The following is a 19,218-nucleotide window of genomic DNA, read 5'->3' as shown; positions in this document are numbered from 1 at the left end:
TTTGTCACATTTCTGAACAAAATTTGGCCCAATTTACCATGCCCATGCATTGTCCCACTCATTTGAGTAATTTTTCATGGAAAAAACAAGGTTTCATGAATGGTCAAAATTTTCACCAGAATCACATACCGCGGGTCTACGTTTTTTTCTGATTTGGGACAAGAATTGAAAAGTGCTTTTTGTCACATTTCTGAGCAAAATTTGGCCCAATTTGCCATGCCCATGCATTTTCCCACTTGTTTGAGTAATTTTTCATGGAAAAAACAAGGTTTCATGAATGGTCAAAATTTTCACCAGAATCACATACCGCGGGTCTACGTTTTTTTCTGATTTGGGACAAGAATTGAAAAGTGCTTTTTGTCACATTTCTGAGCAAAATTTGGCCCAATTTGCCATGCCCATGCATTTTCCCACTCGTTTGAGTAATTTGTCATGGAAAAAACAAGGTTTCATGAATGGTCAAAATTTTCACCAGAATCACATACCGCGGGTCTACGTTTTTTTCTGATTTGGGACAAGAATTGAAAAGTGCTTTTTGTCACATTTCTGAGCAAAATTTGGCCCAATTTGCCATGCCCATGCATTTTCCCACTTGTTTGAGTAATTTTTCATGGAAAAAACAAGGTTTCATGAATGGTCAAAATTTTCACCAGAATCACATACCGCGGGTCTACGTTTTTTTCTGACTTGGGACAAGAATTGAAAAGTGCTTTTTGTCAAGTTTCTGAGCAAAATTTGGCCCAATTTACCATGCCCATGCATTTTCCCACTCGTTTGAGTAATTTGTCATGGAAAAAACAAGGTTTCATGAATGGTCAAAATTTTCACCAGAATCATATACCGCGGGTCTACGTTTTTTTCTGATTTGGGTTAAAAATTGAAAAGTGCTTTTTGTCACATTTCTGAGCAAAATTTGGCCCAATTTACCATGCCCATGCATTGTCCGACTTGTTTGAGTAATTTTTCATGGAAAAAACATGGTTTCATGAATAGTCAAAATTTTCACCAGAATCACATACCGCGGGTCTACGTTTTTTTCTGGTTTGGGACAAAAATTGAAAAGTGCTTTTTGTCACATTTCTGAGCAAAATTTGTCCCAATTTACCATGCCCATGCATTTTCCCACTCGTTTGAGTAATTTTTCATGGAAAAAACAAGGTTTCATGAATGGTCAAAATTTTCACCAGAATCACATACCGCGGGTCTACGTTTTTTTCTGATTTGGGACAAAAATTGAAAAGTGCTTTTTTGTCACATTTCTGAGCAAAGTTTGGCCCAATTTACCATGCCCATGAATTTTTCCACTTGTTTGAGTAATTTTTCATGGAAAAAACAAGGTTTCATGAATGGTCAAAATTTTCACCAGAATCACATACCGCGGGTCTACGTTTTTTTCTGATTTGGGACAAAAATTGAAAAGTGCTTTTTGTCACATTTCTGAGCAAAATTTGGCCCAATTTACCATGCCCATGCATTGTCCCACTTGTTTGAGTAATTTTTCATGTAAAAAACATGGTTTCATGAATAGTCAAAATTTTCACCAGAATCACATACCGCGGGTCTACGTTTTTTTCTGATTTGGGTCAAAAATTGAAAAGTGCTTTTTGTCACATTTCTGAGCAAAATTTGGCTCAATTTACCATGCCCATGCATTTTCCCACTCGTTTGAGTAATTTTTCATGGAAAAACACAAGGTTTCATGAATGGTCAAAATTTTCACCAGAATCACATACCGCGGGTCTACGTTTTTTCTGATTTGGGACAAAAATTGAAAAGTGCTTTTTGTCACATTTCTGAGCAAAATTTGGCCCAATTTACCATGCCCATGCATTTTCCCACTTGTTTGAGTAATTTTTAATGGAAAAAACAAGGTTTCATGAATGGTCAAAATTTTCACCAGAATCACATACCGCGGGTCTACGTTTTTCTCTGATTTGGGACAAAAATTGAAAAGTGCTTTTTGTCACATTTCTGAGCAAAATTTGGCCCAATTTACCATGCCCATGCATTGTCCCACTTGTTTGAGTAATTTTTCATGGAAAAAACATGGTTTCATGAATGGTCAAAATTTTCACCAGAATCACATACCGCGGGTCTACGTTTTTTTCTGATTTAGGTCAAAAATTGAAAAGTGCTTTTTGTCACATTTCTGAGCAAAATTTGGCCCAATTTACCATGCCCATGCATTGTCCCACTTGTTTGAGTAATTTTTCATGGAAAAAAAATGGTTTCTTGAATGGTCAAAATTTTCACCAGAATCACATACCGCGGGTCTATGTTTTTTTCTGATTTGGGTCAAAAATTGAAAAGTGCTTTTTGTCACATTTCTGAGCAAAATTTGGCCCAATTTACCATGCCCATGCACTGTCCCACTTGTTTGAGTAATTTTTCATGGAAAAAACAAGGTTTCATGAATGGTCAAAATTTTCACCAGAATCACATACCGCGGGTCTACGTTTTTTTCTGACTTGGGTAAAAAATTGAAAAGTGCTTTTTGTCACATTTCTGAGCAAAATTTGGCCCAATTTACCATGCCCATGCATTGTCCCACTTGTTTGAGTAATTTTTCATGGAAAAAGCATGGTTTCATGAATGGTCAAAATTTTCACCAGAATCACATACCGCGGGTCTACGTTTTTTTCTGACTTGGGACAAGAATTGAAAAGTGCTTTTTGTCACGTTTCTGAGCAAAATTTGGCCCAATTTACCATGCCCATGCATTTTCCCACTCGTTTGAGTAATTTGTCATGGAAAAAACAAGGTTTCATGAATGGTCAAAATTTTCACCAGAATCATATACCGCGGGTCTACGTTTTTTTCTGATTTGGGTTAAAAATTGAAAAGTGCTTTTTGTCACATTTCTGAGCAAAATTTGGCCCAATTTACCATGCCCATGCATTGTCCGACTTGTTTGAGTAATTTTTCATGGAAAAAACATGGTTTCATGAATAGTCAAAATTTTCACCAGAATCACATACCGCGGGTCTACGTTTTTTTCTGGTTTTGGACAAAAATTGAAAAGTGCTTTTTGTCACATTTCTGAGCAAAATTTGTCCCAATTTACCATGCCCATGCATTTTCCCACTCGTTTGAGTAATTTTTCATGGAAAAAACAAGGTTTCATGAATGGTCAAAATTTTCACCAGAATCACATACCGCGGGTCTACGTTTTTTTCTGATTTGGGACAAAAATTAAAAAGTGCTTTTTGTCACATTTCTGAGCAAAATTTGGCCCAATTTACCATGCCCATGCATTTTCCAACTTGTTTGAGTAATTTTTCATGGAAAAAACAAGGTTTCATGAATGGTCAAAATTTTCACCAGAATCACATACCGCGGGTCTACGTTTTTTTCTGATTTGGGACAAAAATTGAAAAGTGCTTTTTTGTCACATTTCTGAGCAAAGTTTGGCCCAATTTACCATGCCCATGAATTTTTCCACTTGTTTGAGTAATTTTTCATGGAAAAAACAAGGTTTCATGAATGGTCAAAATTTTCACCAGAATCACATACCGCGGGTCTACGTTTTTTTCTGATTTGGGACAAAAATTGAAAAGTGCTTTTTGTCACATTTCTGAGCAAAATTTGGCCCAATTTACCATGCCCATGCATTGTCCCACTTGTTTGAGTAATTTTTCATGGAAAAAACATGGTTTCATGAATAGTCAAAATTTTCACCAGAATCACATACCGCGGGTCTACGTTTTTTTCTGATTTGGGTCAAAAATTGAAAAGTGCTTTTTGTCACATTTCTGAGCAAAATTTGGCCCAATTTACCATGCCCATGCATTTTCCCACTCGTTTGAGTAATTTTTCATGGAAAAACACAAGGTTTCATGAATGGTCAAAATTTTCACCAGAATCACATACCGCGGGTCTACGTTTTTTCTGATTTGGGACAAAAATTGAAAAGTGCTTTTTGTCACATTTCTGAGCAAAATTTGGCCCAATTTACCATGCCCATGCATTTTCCCACTTGTTTGAGTAATTTTTAATGGAAAAAACAAGGTTTCATGAATGGTCAAAATTTTCACCAGAATCACATACCGCGGGTCTACGTTTTTCTCTGATTTGGGACAAAAATTGAAAAGTGCTTTTTGTCACATTTCTGAGCAAAATTTGGCCCAATTTACCATGCCCATGCATTGTCCCACTTGTTTGAGTAATTTTTCATGGAAAAAACATGGTTTCATGAATGGTCAAAATTTTCACCAGAATCACATACCGCGGGTCTACGTTTTTTTCTGATTTAGGTCAAAAATTGAAAAGTGCTTTTTGTCACATTTCTGAGCAAAATTTGGCCCAATTTACCATGCCCATGCATTGTCCCACTTGTTTGAGTAATTTTTCATGGAAAAAAAATAGTTTCTTGAATGGTCAAAATTTTCACCAGAATCACATACCGCGGGTCTATGTTTTTTTCTGATTTGGGTCAAAAATTGAAAAGTGCTTTTTGTCACATTTCTGAGCAAAATTTGGCCCAATTTACCATGCCCATGCATTGTCCCACTTGTTTGAGTAATTTTTCATGGAAAAAACAAGGTTTCATGAATGGTCAAAATTTTCACCAGAATCACATACCGCGGGTCTACGTTTTTTTCTGACTTGGGTAAAAAATTGAAAAGTGCTTTTTGTCACATTTCTGAGCAAAATTTGGCCCAATTTACCATGCCCATGCATTGTCCCACTTGTTTGAGTAATTTTTCATGGAAAAAACATGGTTTCATGAATGGTCAAAATTTTCACCAGAATCACATACCGCGGGTCTACGTTTTTTTCTGATTTGGGACAAAAATTGAAAAGTGCTTTTGGTCACATTTCTGAGCAAAATTTGGCCCAATTTACCATGCCCATGCATTGTCCCACTTGTTTAAGTAATTTTTCATGGAAAAAACATGGTTTCATGAATGGTCAAAATTTTCACCAGAATCACATACCGCGGGTCTACGTTTTTTTCTGATTTGGGTCAAAAATTGAAAAGTGCTTTTTGTCACGTTTCTGAGGAAAATTTGGCCCAATTTACCATGCCCATGCATTTTCCCACTTGTTTGAGTAATTTTTCATGGAAAAAACAAGGTTTCATGAATGGTCAAAATTTTCACCAGAATCACATACCGCGGGTCTACGTTTTTTTCTGATTTGGGTCAAAAATTGAAAAGTGCTTTTTGTCACGTTTCTGAGCAAAATTTGGCCCAATTTACCATGCCCATGCATTTTCCCACTCGTTTGAGTAATTTTTCATGGAAAAAACAAGGTTTCATGAATTCTCAAAATTTTCACCAGAATCACATACTGCATGTCTACGTTTTTTTTTTATTTGGGTCAAAAATTGAAAAGTGCTTTTTGTCACGTTTCTGAGCAAAATTTGGCCCAATTTACCATGCCCATGCATTTTCCCACTCGTTTGAGTAATTTTTCATGGAAAAAACATGGTTTCATGAATGGTCAAAATTTTCACCAGAATCACATACCGCGGGTCTACGTTTTTTTCTGATTTGGGACAAAAATTGAAAAGTGCTTTTTGTCACGTTTCTGAGCAAAATTTGGCCCAATTTACCATGCCCATGCATTGTCCCACTTGTTTGAGTAATTTTTCATGGAAAAAACATGGTTTCATGAATAGTCAAAATTTTCACCAGAATCACATACCGCGGGTCTACGTTTTTTTCTGATTTGGGTCAAAAATTGAAAAGTGCTTTTTGTCACATTTCTGAGCAAAATTTGGCCCAATTTACCATGCCCATGCATTTTCCCACTCGTTTGAGTAATTTTTCATGGAAAAAAACAAGGTTTCATGAATGGTCAAAATTTTCACCAGAATCACATACCGCGGGTCTACGTTTTTTCTGATTTGGGACAAAAATTGAAAAGTGCTTTTTGTCACATTTCTGAGCAAAATTTGGCCCAATTTACCATGCCCATGCATTTTCCCACTTGTTTGAGTAATTTTTAATGGAAAAAACAAGGTTTCATGAATGGTCAAAATTTTCACCAGAATCACATACCGCGGGTCTACGTTTTTCTCTGATTTGGGACAAAAATTGAAAAGTGCTTTTTGTCACATTTCTGAGCAAAATTTGGCCCAATTTACCATGCCCATGCATTGTCCCACTTGTTTGAGTAATTTTTCATGGAAAAAACATGGTTTCATGAATGGTCAAAATTTTCACCAGAATCACATACCGCGGGTCTACGTTTTTTTCTGATTTGGGTCAAAAATTGAAAAGTGCTTTTTGTCACATTTCTGAGCAAAATTTGGCCCAATTTACCATGCCCATGCATTGTCCCACTTGTTTGAGTAATTTTTCATGGAAAAAAAATGGTTTCTTGAATGGTCAAAATTTTCACCAGAATCACATACCGCGGGTCTATGTTTTTTTCTGATTTGGGTCAAAAATTTAAAAGTGCTTTTTGTCACATTTCTGAGCAAAATTTGGCCCAATTTACCATGCCCATGCACTGTCCCACTTGTTTGAGTAATTTTTCATGGAAAAAACAAGGTTTCATGAATGGTCAAAATTTTCACCAGAATCACATACCGCGGGTCTACGTTTTTTTCTGACTTGGGTAAAAAATTGAAAAGTGCTTTTTGTCACATTTCTGAGCAAAATTTGGCCCAATTTACCATGCCCATGCATTGTCCCACTTGTTTGAGTAATTTTTCATGGAAAAAACATGGTTTCATGAATGGTCAAAATTTTCACCAGAATCACATACCGCGGGTCTACGTTTTTTTCTGATTTGGGACAAAAATTGAAAAGTGCTTTTGGTCACATTTCTGAGCAAAATTTGGCCCAATTTACCATGCCCATGCATTGTCCCACTTGTTTAAGTAATTTTTCATGGAAAAAACATGGTTTCATGAATGGTCAAAATTTTCACCAGAATCACATACCGCGGGTCTACGTTTTTTTCTGATTTGGGTCAAAAATTGAAAAGTGCTTTTTGTCACGTTTCTGAGGAAAATTTGGCCCAATTTACCATGCCCATGCATTTTCCCACTTGTTTGAGTAATTTTTCATGGAAAAAACAAGGTTTCATGAATGGTCAAAATTTTCACCAGAATCACATACCGCGGGTCTACGTTTTTTTCTGATTTGGGTCAAAAATTGAAAAGTGCTTTTTGTCACGTTTCTGAGCAAAATTTGGCCCAATTTACCATGCCCATGCATTTTCCCACTCGTTTGAGTAATTTTTCATGGAAAAAACAAGGTTTCATGAATTCTCAAAATTTTCACCAGAATCACATACTGCATGTCTACGTTTTTTTTTTATTTGGGTCAAAAATTGAAAAGTGCTTTTTGTCACGTTTCTGAGCAAAACTTGGCCCAATTTACCATGCCCATGCATTTTCCCACTCGTTTGAGTAATTTTTCATGGAAAAAACATGGTTTCATGAATGGTCAAAATTTTCACCAGAATCACATACCGCGGGTCTACGTTTTTTTTTTATTTGGGTCAAAAATTGTATAGTGCTTTTTGTCACGTTTCTGAGCAAAATTTGGCCCAATTTACCATGCCCATGCATTGTCCCACTTGTTTGAGTAATTTTTCATGGAAAAAACATGGTTTCATGAATGGTCAAAATTTTCACCAGAATCACATACCGCGGGTCTACGTTTTTTTCTGATTTGGGTCAAAAATTGAAAAGTGCTTTTTGTCACGTTTCTGAGGAAAATTTGGCCCAATTTACCATGCCCATGCATTTTCCCACTTGTTTGAGTAATTTTTCATGGAAAAAACAAGGTTTCATGAATGGTCAAAATTTTCACCAGAATCACATACCGCGGGTCTACGTTTTTTTCTGATTTGGGTCAAAAATTGAAAAGTGCTTTTTGTCACGTTTCTGAGCAAAATTTGGCCCAATTTACCATGCCCATGCATTTTCCCACTCGTTTGAGTAATTTTTCATGGAAAAAACATGGTTTCATGAATGGTCAAAATTTTCACCAGAATCACATACTGCATGTCTATGTTTTTTTTTTATTTGGGTCAAAAATTGAAAAGTGCTTTTTGTCACGTTTCTGAGCAAAATTTGGCCCAATTTACCATGCCCATGCATTGTCCCACTTGTTTGAGTAATTTTTCATGGAAAAAACATGGTTTCATGAATGGTCAAAATTATCACCAGAATCACATACCGAGGGTCTACGTTTTTTTCTGAATTGGGTCAAAAATTGAAAAGTGCTTTTTGTCACATTTCTGAGCAAAATTTGGCCCAATTTACCATGCCCATTCATTTTCCCACTTGTTTGAGTAATTTTTCATGGAAAAAACAAGGTTTCATGAATGGTCAAAATTTTCACCAGAATCACATACCGCGGGTCTACGTTTTTTTCTTATTTGGTACAAAAATTGAAAAGTGCTTTTTGTCACATTTCTGAGCAAAATTTGGCCCAATTTACCATGCCCATGCATTTTCCCACTCGTTTGAGTAATTTTTCATGGAAAAACAAGGTTTCATGAATGGTCAAAATTTTCACCAGAATCACATACCGCGGGTCTACGTTTTTTTCTGATTTCGGTCAAATATTTAAAAGTGCTTTTTGTCACATTTCTGAGCAAAATTTAGCCCAATTTACCATGCCCATGCATTTTCCCACTCGTTTGAGTAATTTTTCATGGAAAAAACAAGGTTTCATGAATGGTCAAAATTTTCACCAGAATTACATACGCGGGTCTACGTTTTTTCTGATTTCGGTCAAAAATTGAAAAGTGCTTTTTGTCACATTTTTCGACTTTTTTTTTGAGTCAAAATTTTTTCGAAGTTTTTTTTGGGTCAAATTGTTTTGGTCCCAAAATTTTTGGAAATTTTTTTTGGGTCAAAATTTTTTTGGGCCCAAACTTTTTCAAAGTTTTTTTGGGGTCAAAATTTTTTTGGTCCCAAAATTTTTCGAAGTTTTTTTGGGTCAAAATTTTTTTGAAATTTTTTTTTGGATCAAAATTTTTTTGGTCCCAAAATTTTTCGAAGTTTTTTTTTGGTTCAAAACTTTTTTGGTCCCAAAATTTTTTGAAGTTTTTTTTGGGTCAAAATTTTTTTGGTCCCAAAATTTTTCGAAGTTTTTTTGGTCCCAAAATTTTTTTAAGTTTTTTTTGGGTCAAAATTTTTTAGAATTTTTTTTTGGGTCAAAATTTTTTTGGTTCCAAAATTTTTCGATTTTTTTTAGGTCAAAATTTTTTTGGTCCCAAATTTTTTCCAAATTTTTTTGGGTCAATATTTTTTTGAGTCAAGTTTTTTTCGAAGTTTTTTTTGGATCAAATTTTTTTTGGTCCCAAAATTTTACGAACTTTTTTTTGGGTCAAATTTTTTTTGGTCCCAAAATTTTCCAAAGTTTTTTTTGGGTCAAATTGTTTTTTGGTCCCAAAAATTTTCCAAGTTTTTTGTGGGTCAAAATTTTTTTGGTCCCAAAATTTTTCAAAGTTTTTTTGGGTCAAATTTTTTTTGAAGTTTTTTTTTTTGGTCAAAATTTTTCGAAGTTTTTTTCGGGTCAAATATTTTTTGGTCCCAAAATTTTACGAACTTTTTTTTGGGTCAAAATTTTTTTGGTCCCAAAATTTTCCAAAGTTTTTTTTGGGTCAAATTGTTTTTTGGTCCCAAAAATTTTCCAAGTTTTTTGTGGGTCAAAATTTTTTTGGTCCCAAAATTTTTCAAAGTTTTTTTGGGTCAAATTTTTTTTGAAGTTTTTTTTTTTTTTGGTCAAAATTTTTCGAAGTTTTTTTCGGGTCAAATATTTTTTGGTCCCAAAATTTTTCCTAGTTTTTTTTGGATCAAAATTTTTTTGGTCACAAAATTTTTCCAAGTTTTTTTTGGGTCAAAATTTTTTTGAATTTTTTTTTGGGTCAAAATTTTTTTGGTTCCAAAATTTTTCGATTTTTTTTTGGTTCAAAATTTTTTTGGTCCCAAAATGTTTCGAACTTTTTTTTGGCTCAAATTTTTTTTGGTCCCAAAATTTTTCGAACTTTTTTTTGGCTCAAAATTTTTTTGGTCCCAAAATTTTTCGAAGGTTTTTTGGGTCAAAATTTTTTCGAACTTTTTTTTGGGTCAAAATTTTTTTGGAACCAAAACTCTTCTAACTTTTTTTTGGCTCAAAATTTTTTTGTGTCAAAATTTTTTCGAACTTTTTTTGGTCCCAAAATTTTTCGAACTTTTTTTGGCTCAAAATGTTTTCGAAGTTTTTTGGGGTTCAATATTTTTCGAACTTTTTTTGGGTCAAAATTTTTTTGGTCCCAAAATTTTTCGAACTTTTTTTTGGCTCAAAATTTTTTCGAAGTTTTTTTTGGGTTCAACATTTTTCGAACTTTTTTTTGGGTCAAAATTTTTTCGAAGTTTTTTTTGGGTCAAAATTTTTTTGGTCCCAAAATTTTTCGAACTTTTTTTTGGCTCAAAATTTTTTTGGTCCCAAAATTTTTCGAAGTTTTTTTGGATCAAAATTTTTTCGAAGTTTTTTTTGGGTCAAAATTTTTTTGGTCCCAAAATTTTTCGAACTTTTTTTTGGCTCAAAATTTTTTTGGTCCCAAAATTTTTTGAAGTTTTTTTGGGTCAAAATTTTTTCGAACTTTTTTTTGGGTCAAAATTTTTTTGGTCCCGAAATTTTTCGAAATTTTTTTGGTCCCAAAATTTTTCGAACTTTTTTTTGGGTCAAAATTTTTTGGAACCAAAATTTTTCGAACTTTTTTTTGGGTCAAAATTTTTTTGGTCTCAAAATTTTTCAAACTTTTTTTTGGCTCAAAATTTTTTTGGTCCCAAAATTTTTCGAACTTTTTTTTGGCTCAAAATTTTTTTGGTCCCAAAATTTTTCGAACTTTTTTTTGGCTCAAAATTTTTTTGGTCCCAAAATTTTTCGAACTTTTTTTTGGGTCAAAATTTTTTTGGTACCAAAATTTTTCTAACTTTTGTGTGGCTCAAAATTTTTTTCGGTAAAAATTTTTTCGAACTTTTTTTTGGGTCAAAATTTTTTTGGTTCCAAAATTTATCGAACTTTTTTTTGGGTCAAAATTTTTTTGGTCCCAAAATTTTTCGAACTTTTTTTTGGCTCAAAATTTTTTCGAAGTTTTTTTTGGGTTCAACATTTTTCGAACTTTTTTTTTGGGTCAAAATTTTTGGGCCCCAAAATTTTTCGAAGTTTTTTTTGGCTCAAAATGTTTTTGGGTCAAAATTTTTTCGAACTTTTTTTTTGGTCAAAATTTTTTTGGTCCCAAAATTTTTTCGAACTTTTTTTGGTCCCAAAATTTTTCGAACTTTTTTTGGTCCCAAAATTTTTCGAACTTTTTTTGGCTCAAAATGTTTTCGAAGTTTTTTGGGGTTCAATATTTTTCGAACTTTTTTTTTGGTCAAAATTTTTTTGGTCCCAAAATTTTTCGAACTTTTTTTTGGCTCAAAATTTTTTTTGGTCAAAATTTTTTCGAACTTTTTTTGGTCCCAAAATTTTTCGAAGTTTTTTTGGGTCAAACTTTTTTGGTCTCAAAATGTTTCGAACTTTTTTTTGGCTCAAAATTTTTTTGCGCCAAAAATTTTTCGAACTTTTCTTGGGTCAAAATTTTTTCGTCCCAAAATTTTTCGATGTTTTTTTTGGGTAAACTTTTTTTTGGTCCCAAAATTTTTCGAAGTTTTTTTTTTGTGTAAAAATTTTTTTGGTCCCAAAATTTTTCAAAGTTTTTTTTGGTCAAAAGTATTTTGTTCCGAAACGTTTTCAAACTTTTTTTTGGGAAAAATTATTTTGGTCCCAAAATTTTTCGAAGTTTTTTTAGGTCAAAATATTTTTGGTCCCAAAATTTTTCCAAATTTTTTTGGGTCAATATTTTTTTGGGTCAAGATTTTTTCGAACTTTTTTTTGGCTCAAAATTTTTTTGCGCCAAAAATTTTTCGACTTTTCTTGTGTCAAAATTTTTTGGTCCCAAAATTTTTCAAAGTTTTTTTTGGTCAAAAGTTTTTTGTTCCGAAACGTTTTCAAACTTTTTTTTGGGAAAAATTATTTTGGTCCCAAAATTTTCTAAGTTTTTTTGTGTCAAATTTTTTTCGACGTTTTTTTTTTGGGTCAAAATTTTTTTTGAAGTTTTTTTTGGGTCAAAATTTTTTTGAAAATTTTTTAGGGTCAAAATTTTTTTGGTCTCAAAATTTTTCAAAGTTTTTTTTGGGTCAAAATTTTTTTTGTTCCAAAATTTTTCGATTTTTTTTTGGTTCAAAATTTTTTTGGTCCCAAAATTTTTCGAAATTTTTTTAGGTCAAAATATTTTTGGTCCCAAAATTTTTCCAAATTTTTTTGGGTCAATATTTTTTTGGGTCAAGATTTTTTCGAAGTTTTTTTTGGATCAAAATTTTTTTGGTCCCAAAATTTTACGAACTTTTTTTTGGGTCAAAAATTTTTTGGTCCCAAAATTTTTCCAAGTTTTTTTTGGGTCAAATTTTTTTTGGGTCAAAATATTTTTGGTCCCAAAATTTTTCGAAGTTTTTTTTGTGTCAAAATTTTTTTGGTCCAAAATTTTTCGAAGTTTTTTTTGTGTCAAATTTTTTTTATTTCAAAATTTTTCGAACTTTTTTTGTGGCAAAATTTTTTTGGTCCCAAAATTTTTCGAACTTTTTTTGTGGCAAAATTTTTCGAAGTTTTTTTTTGGGTGAAAATTTTTTTGAAGTTTCTTTTGGGTGAACATTTTTTTGGTCCCAAAATTTTTCAAAATTTTTTTTGGGTCAAAAGTTTTTTTGAAGGTTTTTTTGTGGTCAAAATTTTTCGAACTTTTTTTTTGGTCAAATTTTTTTCGAAGTTTTTTTTTTGTCCAACATGTTTTGAACTTTTTTTTGGGTCAAAATTTTTGGGTTCAATATTTTTCGAACTTTTTTTTGGGTCAAAATTTTTGGGCACCAAAATTTTTCGAACTTTTTTTTGGGTCAAAATTTTTTTGGTCCCAAAATTTTTCGAACTTTTTTTTGGCTCAAAATTTTTTCGAAGTTTTTTTTGGGTTCAACATTTTTCGAACTTTTTTTTGGGTCAAAATTTTTGGGCCCCAAAATTTTTCGAACTTTTTTTGGCTCAAATTTTTTTGGGGTCAAAATTTTTTCGAACTTTTTTTTGGGTCAAAATTTTTTTGGTCCCAAAATTATTCGAACTTTTTTTTGGCTCAAAATATTTTTGGTCCCAAAATTTTTCGAACTTTTTTATGGTCAAAATTTTTTTGGTCCCAAAATTTTTCGAACTTTTTTTTGGGTCAAAATTTTTATGAAGTTTTTTTTGGGTCAAAATTTTTTTGGTCCCAAAATTTTTCAAACTTTTTTTTGGCTCAAAATTTGTTTGGTCCAAAAATTTTTCGAACTTTTTTTTGGCTTAAAATTTTTTTGGTCCCAAAATTTTTCGAACTTTTTTTTGGGTCAAAATTTTTTTTGGTCTAAAAATTTTTTCGAAGTTTTTTTTGGGTTCAACATTTTTCGAACTTTTTTTTCGGTCAAAATTTTTGGGCCCCAAAATTTTTCGAACTTTTTTTGGCTCAAATTTTTTTTGGGTCAAAATTTTTTCGAACTTTTTTTTGGGTCAAAATTTTTTTGGTCCCAAAATTTTTCGAACTTTTTTTTGGCTCAAAATATTTTTGGTCCCAAAATTTTTCGAACTTTTTTATGGTCAAAATTTTTTTGGTCCCAAAATTTTTCGAACTTTTTTTTTGGGCAAAATTTTTATGAAGTTTTTTTTGGGTCAAAATTTTTTTGGTCCCAAAATTTTTCAAACTTTTTTTTGGCTCAAAATTTGTTTGGTCCAAAAATTTTTCGAACTTTTTTTTGGCTTAAAATTTTTTTGGTCCCAAAATTTTTCGAACTTTTTTTTGGGTCAAAATTTTTTCGAAGTTTTTTTTCGGTCAAAATTTTTTTGGTCCCAAAATTTTTCAAACTTTTTTTTTGGCTCAAAATTTTTTTTGGTCTAAAAATTTTTCGAACTTTTTTTTGGCTCAAAATCTGTTTGGTCCCAAAATTTTTCGAACTTTTTTTTGGCTCAAAATTTTTTCGAACTTTTTTTTGGGTCAAAATTTTTTTGGTCCCAAAATTTTTCGAACTTTTTTTGGTCCCAAAATTTTTCGAACTTTTTTGTGGCTTAAATTTTTTTTGGTCCCAAAATTTTTCGAACTTTTTTTTGGCTCAAAATTTTTTTGGTCCCAAAATTTTTCGAACTTTTTTTTGGGTCAAAATTTTTTTGGTACCGAAATTTTTCTAACTTTTGTTTGGCTCAAAATTTTTTTCTGTAAAATTTTGGGACCAAAAAAATTTTGACCGAAAAAAAAACTTCGAAAAAATTTTGACCCAAAAAAAGTTTGAAAAATTTTGGGACCAACAAAATTTTTTCGAAGTTTTTTTTCTGTCAAAATTTTTTTGGTCCCAAAATTTTTCGAACTTTTTTTTTGGGTCAAAATTTTTTTGGTCCCAAAATTTTTCAAACTTTTTTTTGGGTCAAAATTGTTTTGTTCCCAAAATTTTTCAAACTTTTTTTTGAGTAAAAATTTTTTCAAACTTTTTTTTGGGTCAAATTTTTTTTGGTCCCAAAATTTTTCAAACTTTTTTTTGGGTCAAAATTTTTTTGGTCCCAAAATTTTTCAAACTTTTTTTTGGGTCAAAATTTTTTTGGTCCCAAAATTTTTCGAACTTTTTTTTGGGTCAAAATTGTTTTGGTCCCAAAATTTTTCGAACTTTTTTTTGGCTCAAAATTTTTTCGAAGTTTTTTTGGGTTCAACATTTTCGAACTTTTTTTTGGGTCAAAATTTTTGGGCCCCAAAATTTTTCGAACTTTTTTTTGGCTCAAAATTTTTTTGGGTCAAAATTTTTTCGAACTTTTTTTTGGGTCAAAATTTTTTTGGTCCCAAAATTTTTCGAACTTTTTTTTGGCTCAAAATTTTTTTGGGTCAAAATTTTTTCGAACTTTTTTTGGTCCCAAAATTTTTCGAACTTTTTTTGGCTCAAAATGTTTTCGAAGTTTTTTGGGGTTCAATATTTTTCGAACTTTTTTTGGGTCAAAGTTTTTTTGGTCCCAAAATTTTTCGAACTTTTTTTTGGCTCAAAATTTTTTCGAAGTTTTTTTTGGGTCAAAATTTTTTTGGTACCAAAATTTTTCTAACTTTTGTTTGGCTCAAAAATTTTTTCGGTAAAAATCTTTTTCGAACTTTTTTTTGGGTCAAAATTTTTGGGCCCAAAAAATTTTTCGAACTTTTTTTGGCTCAAAATTTTTTTGGGTCAAAATTTTTTCGAACTTTTTTTTGGGTCAAAATTTTTTTGGTCCCAAAATTTTTCAAACTTTTTTTTGGCTCAAAATGTTTTTTGGTCCCAAAATTTTTCGAACTTTTTTTTGGGTCAAAATTTTTTTAGTCAAAATGGCTCAAAATTGGCTCAAAATTTTTTCGAAGTTTTTTTTGGGTTCAACATTTTTCGAACTTTTTTTTTGGGTCAAAATTTTTGGGCCCCAAAATTTTCCGAAGTTTTTTTTGGCTCAAAATTTTTTTGGGTCAAAATTTTTTCGAACTTTTTTTTTGGTCAAAATGTTTTTGGTCCCAAAATTTTTCGAACTTTTTTTTGGCTCAAAATTTTTTTGGGTCAAAATTTTTTCGAACTTTTTTTGGTCCCAAAATTTTTCGAAGTTTTTTTGGCTCAAAATGTTTTCGAAGTTTTTTGGGGTTCAATATTTTTCGAACTTTTTTTTGGGTCAAAATTTTTTTGGTCCGAAAATTTTTCGAACTTTTTTTTGGCTCAAAATTTTTTTGGGTCAAAATTTTTTCGAACTTTTTTTTGGGTCAAAATTTTTTTGGTCCCAAAATTTTTCAAACTTTTTTATGGTCAAAATTTTTTTGGTCCCAAAATTTTTCAAACTTTTTTTTGGCTCAAAATTTTTTTGTTCCAAAAATTTTTCAAACTTTTTTTTGGGTCAAAATTTTTTTGGTCCCAAAATTTTTCGAACTTTTTTTTGGGTCAAAATTTTTTTGGTACCAAAATTTTTCTAACTTTTGTTTGGCTCAAAAATTTTTTCGGTAAAAATTTTTTCGAACTTTTTTTTGGGTCAAAATTTTTTTGGTCCCAAAATTTTTCAAACTTTTTTTTGGGTCAAAATTGTTTTGGTCCCAAAATTTTTCGAACTTTTTTTTTGGCTCAAAATTTTTTTGTTCCCAAAGTTTTTCAAACTTTTTTTTGGCTCAAAATTTTTTTGGGTCAAAAGTTTTTTCGAACATTTTTTTTGGGTCAAAATTTTTTTGGTCCCAAAATTTTTCGAACTTTTTTTTTGGTCAAAATTTTTTTGGTAACAAAATTTTTCGAACTTTTTTTGGCTCAAAATTTTTCGACATTTTTTTGGGTCAAAATATTTTAGATCCCAAAATTTTTTCGAACTTTTTTTTGGGTCAAAATTTTTTTGGTCCCAAAATTTTTCGAACTTTTTTTTTGGTCAAAATTTTTTTGGTCCCAAAATTTTTCGAACTTTTTTTGGCTCAAAATTTTTCGACATTTTTTTGGGTCAAAATTTTTTGGATCCCAAAATTTTTTCGAACTTTTTTTTGGGTCAAAATTTTTTTGGTCGCAAAATTTTTCAAACTTTTTTTTGGGTCAAAATTGTTTTGGTCCCAAAATTTTTCAAACTTTTTTTTGTGTCAAAATGTTTTCAAACTTTTTTTTGGGTCAAAATTTTTTTGGTCCCAAAATATTTCTAACTTTTTTTTGGGTCAAAATTTTTTTGGTCCCAAAATTTTTCTAACTTTTTTTTGGGTCAAAATTTTTTCGAAGTTTTTTTTTCGGTCAAAATTTTTTTGGTCCCAAAATTTTTCAAACTTTTTTTTGGGACAAAATTTTTTCGAAGTTTTTTTTCGGTCAAAATTTTTTTGGTCCCAAAATTTTTTGAACTTTTTTTTGGGTCAAAATTTTTTTGGTCCCAAAATTTTTCAAACTTTTTTTTGGGTCAAAATTGTTTTGGTCCCAAAATTTTTCAAACTTTTTTTTTAGTCAAAATTTTTTCAAACTTTTTTTTGGGTCAAAATTTTTTTGGTCCCAAAATTTTTCAAACTTTTTTTTGGGTCAAAATTTTTTTGGTCCCAAAATTTTTCAAACTTTTTTTTGGGTCAAAATTTTTTCGAAGTTTTTTTTTCGGTCAAAATTTTTTTGGTCCCAAAATTTTTCAAACTTTTTTTTTGGTCAAAATTTTTTCGAAGTTTTTTTTCGGTCAAAATTTTTTTGGTCCCAAAATTTTTCGAACTTTTTTTTGGGTCAAATTTTTTTTGGTCCCAAAATTTTTCAAACTTTTTTTTGGGTCAAAATTTTTTCGAAGTTTTTTTTTCGGTCAAAATTTTTTTGGTCCCAAAATTTTTCAAACTTTTTTTTGGGTCAAAATTTTTTCGAAGTTTTTTTTCGGTCAAAATTTTTTTGGTCCCAAAATTTTTCGAACTTTTTTTTGGGTCAAAATTTTTTTGGTACCAAAATTTTTCAAACTTTTTTTTGGGTCAAAATTTTTTCGAAGTTTTTTTTTCGGTCAAAATTTTTTTGGTCCCAAAATTTTTCAAACTTTTTTTTCGGTCAAAATTTTTTTGGTCCCAAAATTTTTCAAACTTTTTTTTTGGTCAAAATTTTTTCGAAGTTTTTTTTCGGTCAAAATTTTTTTGGTCCCAAAATTTTTCGAACTTTTCTTTGGGTCAAAATTTTTTTGGTCCCAAAATTTTTCAAACTTTTTTTTTGGTCAAAATTTTTTCGAAGTTTTTTTTTCGGTCAAAATTTTTTTGGTCCCAAAATTTTTCAAACTTTTTTTTGGGTCAAAATTTTTTTGGTCCCAAAATTTTTCAAACTTTTTTTTGGGTCAAAATTTTTTCGAAGTTTTTTTTTGGGTCAAAATTTTTTTGGTCCCAAAATTTTTCTAACTTTTTTTGGGTCAAAATTTTTTCGAAGTTTTTTTTCGGTCAAAATTTTTTTGGTCCCAAAATTTTTCGAACTTTTTTTTGGGTCAAAAGTTTTTTTGAAGGTTTTTTTGTGGTCAAAATTTTTCGAACTTTTATTTTGGTCAAATTTTTTTCGAAGTTTTTTTTTTGTCCAACATGCTTTGAACTTTTTTTTGGGTCAAAATTTTTGGGTTCAATATTTTTCGAACTTTTTTTTGGGTCAAAATTTTTGGGCCCCAAAATTTTTCGAACTTTTTTTTGGGTCAAAATTTTTTTGGTCCCAAAATTTTTCGAACTTTTTTTTGGCTCAAAATTTTTTCGAAGTTTTTTTTGGGTTCAACATTTTTCGAACTTTTTTTTGGGTCAAAATTTTTGGGCCCCAAAATTTTTCGAACTTTTTTTGGCTCAAATTTTTTTTGGGTCAAAATTTTTTCGAACTTTTTTTTGGGTCAAATTTTTTTTGGTCCCAAAATTTTTCGAACTTTTTTTTGGCTCAAAATATTTTTGGTCCCAAAATTTTTCGAACTTTTTTATGGTCAAAATTTTTTTGGTCCCAAAATTTTTCGAACTTTTTTTTGGGTCAAAATTTTTATGAAGTTTTTTTTGGGTCAAAATTTTTTTGGTCCCAAAATTTTTCAAACTCTTTTTTGGCTCAAAATTTGTTTGGTCCAAAAATTTTTCGAACTTTTTTTTGGCTTAAAATTTTTTTGGTCCCAAAATTTTTCGAACTTTTTTTTGGGTCAAAATTTTTTCGAAGTTTTTTTTTCGGTCAAAATTTTTTTGGTCCCAAAATTTTTCAAACTTTTTTTTTGGTCAAAATTTTTTCGAAGTTTTTTTTCGGTCAAAATTTTTTTGGTCCCAAAATTTTTCGAACTTTTTTTTGGGTCAAAATTTTTTTGGTCCCAAAATTTTTCAAACTTTTTTTTGGGTCAAAATTTTTTCGAAGTTTTTTTTTGGGTCAAAATTTTTTTGGTCCCAAAATTTTTCTAACTTTTTTTTGGGTCAAAATTTTTTCGAAGTTTTTTTTCGGTCAAAATTTTTTTGATCCCAAAATTTTTCGAACTTTTTTTTGGGTGAACATTTTTTTGGTCCCAAAATTTTTCAAAGTTTTTTTTGGGTCAAAAGTTTTTTTGAAGGTTTTTTTGTGGTCAAAATTTTTCGAACTTTTTTTTTGGTGAAATTTTTTTCGAAGTTTTTTTTTTGTCCAACATGCTTTGAACTTTTTTTTGGGTCAAAATTTTTGGGTTCAATATTTTTCGAACTTTTTTTTGGGTCAAAATTTTTGGGCCCCAAAATTTTTCGAACTTTTTTTTGGGTCAAAATTTTTTTGGTCCCAAAATTTTT

The sequence above is a fragment of the Astyanax mexicanus genome, chromosome 12 (assembly GCF_023375975.1).
Source record: "Astyanax mexicanus isolate ESR-SI-001 chromosome 12, AstMex3_surface, whole genome shotgun sequence".
NCBI classification, from domain to species: domain Eukaryota; kingdom Metazoa; phylum Chordata; class Actinopteri; order Characiformes; family Acestrorhamphidae; genus Astyanax; species Astyanax mexicanus.
This window is presented reverse-complemented; position numbering follows the sequence as displayed.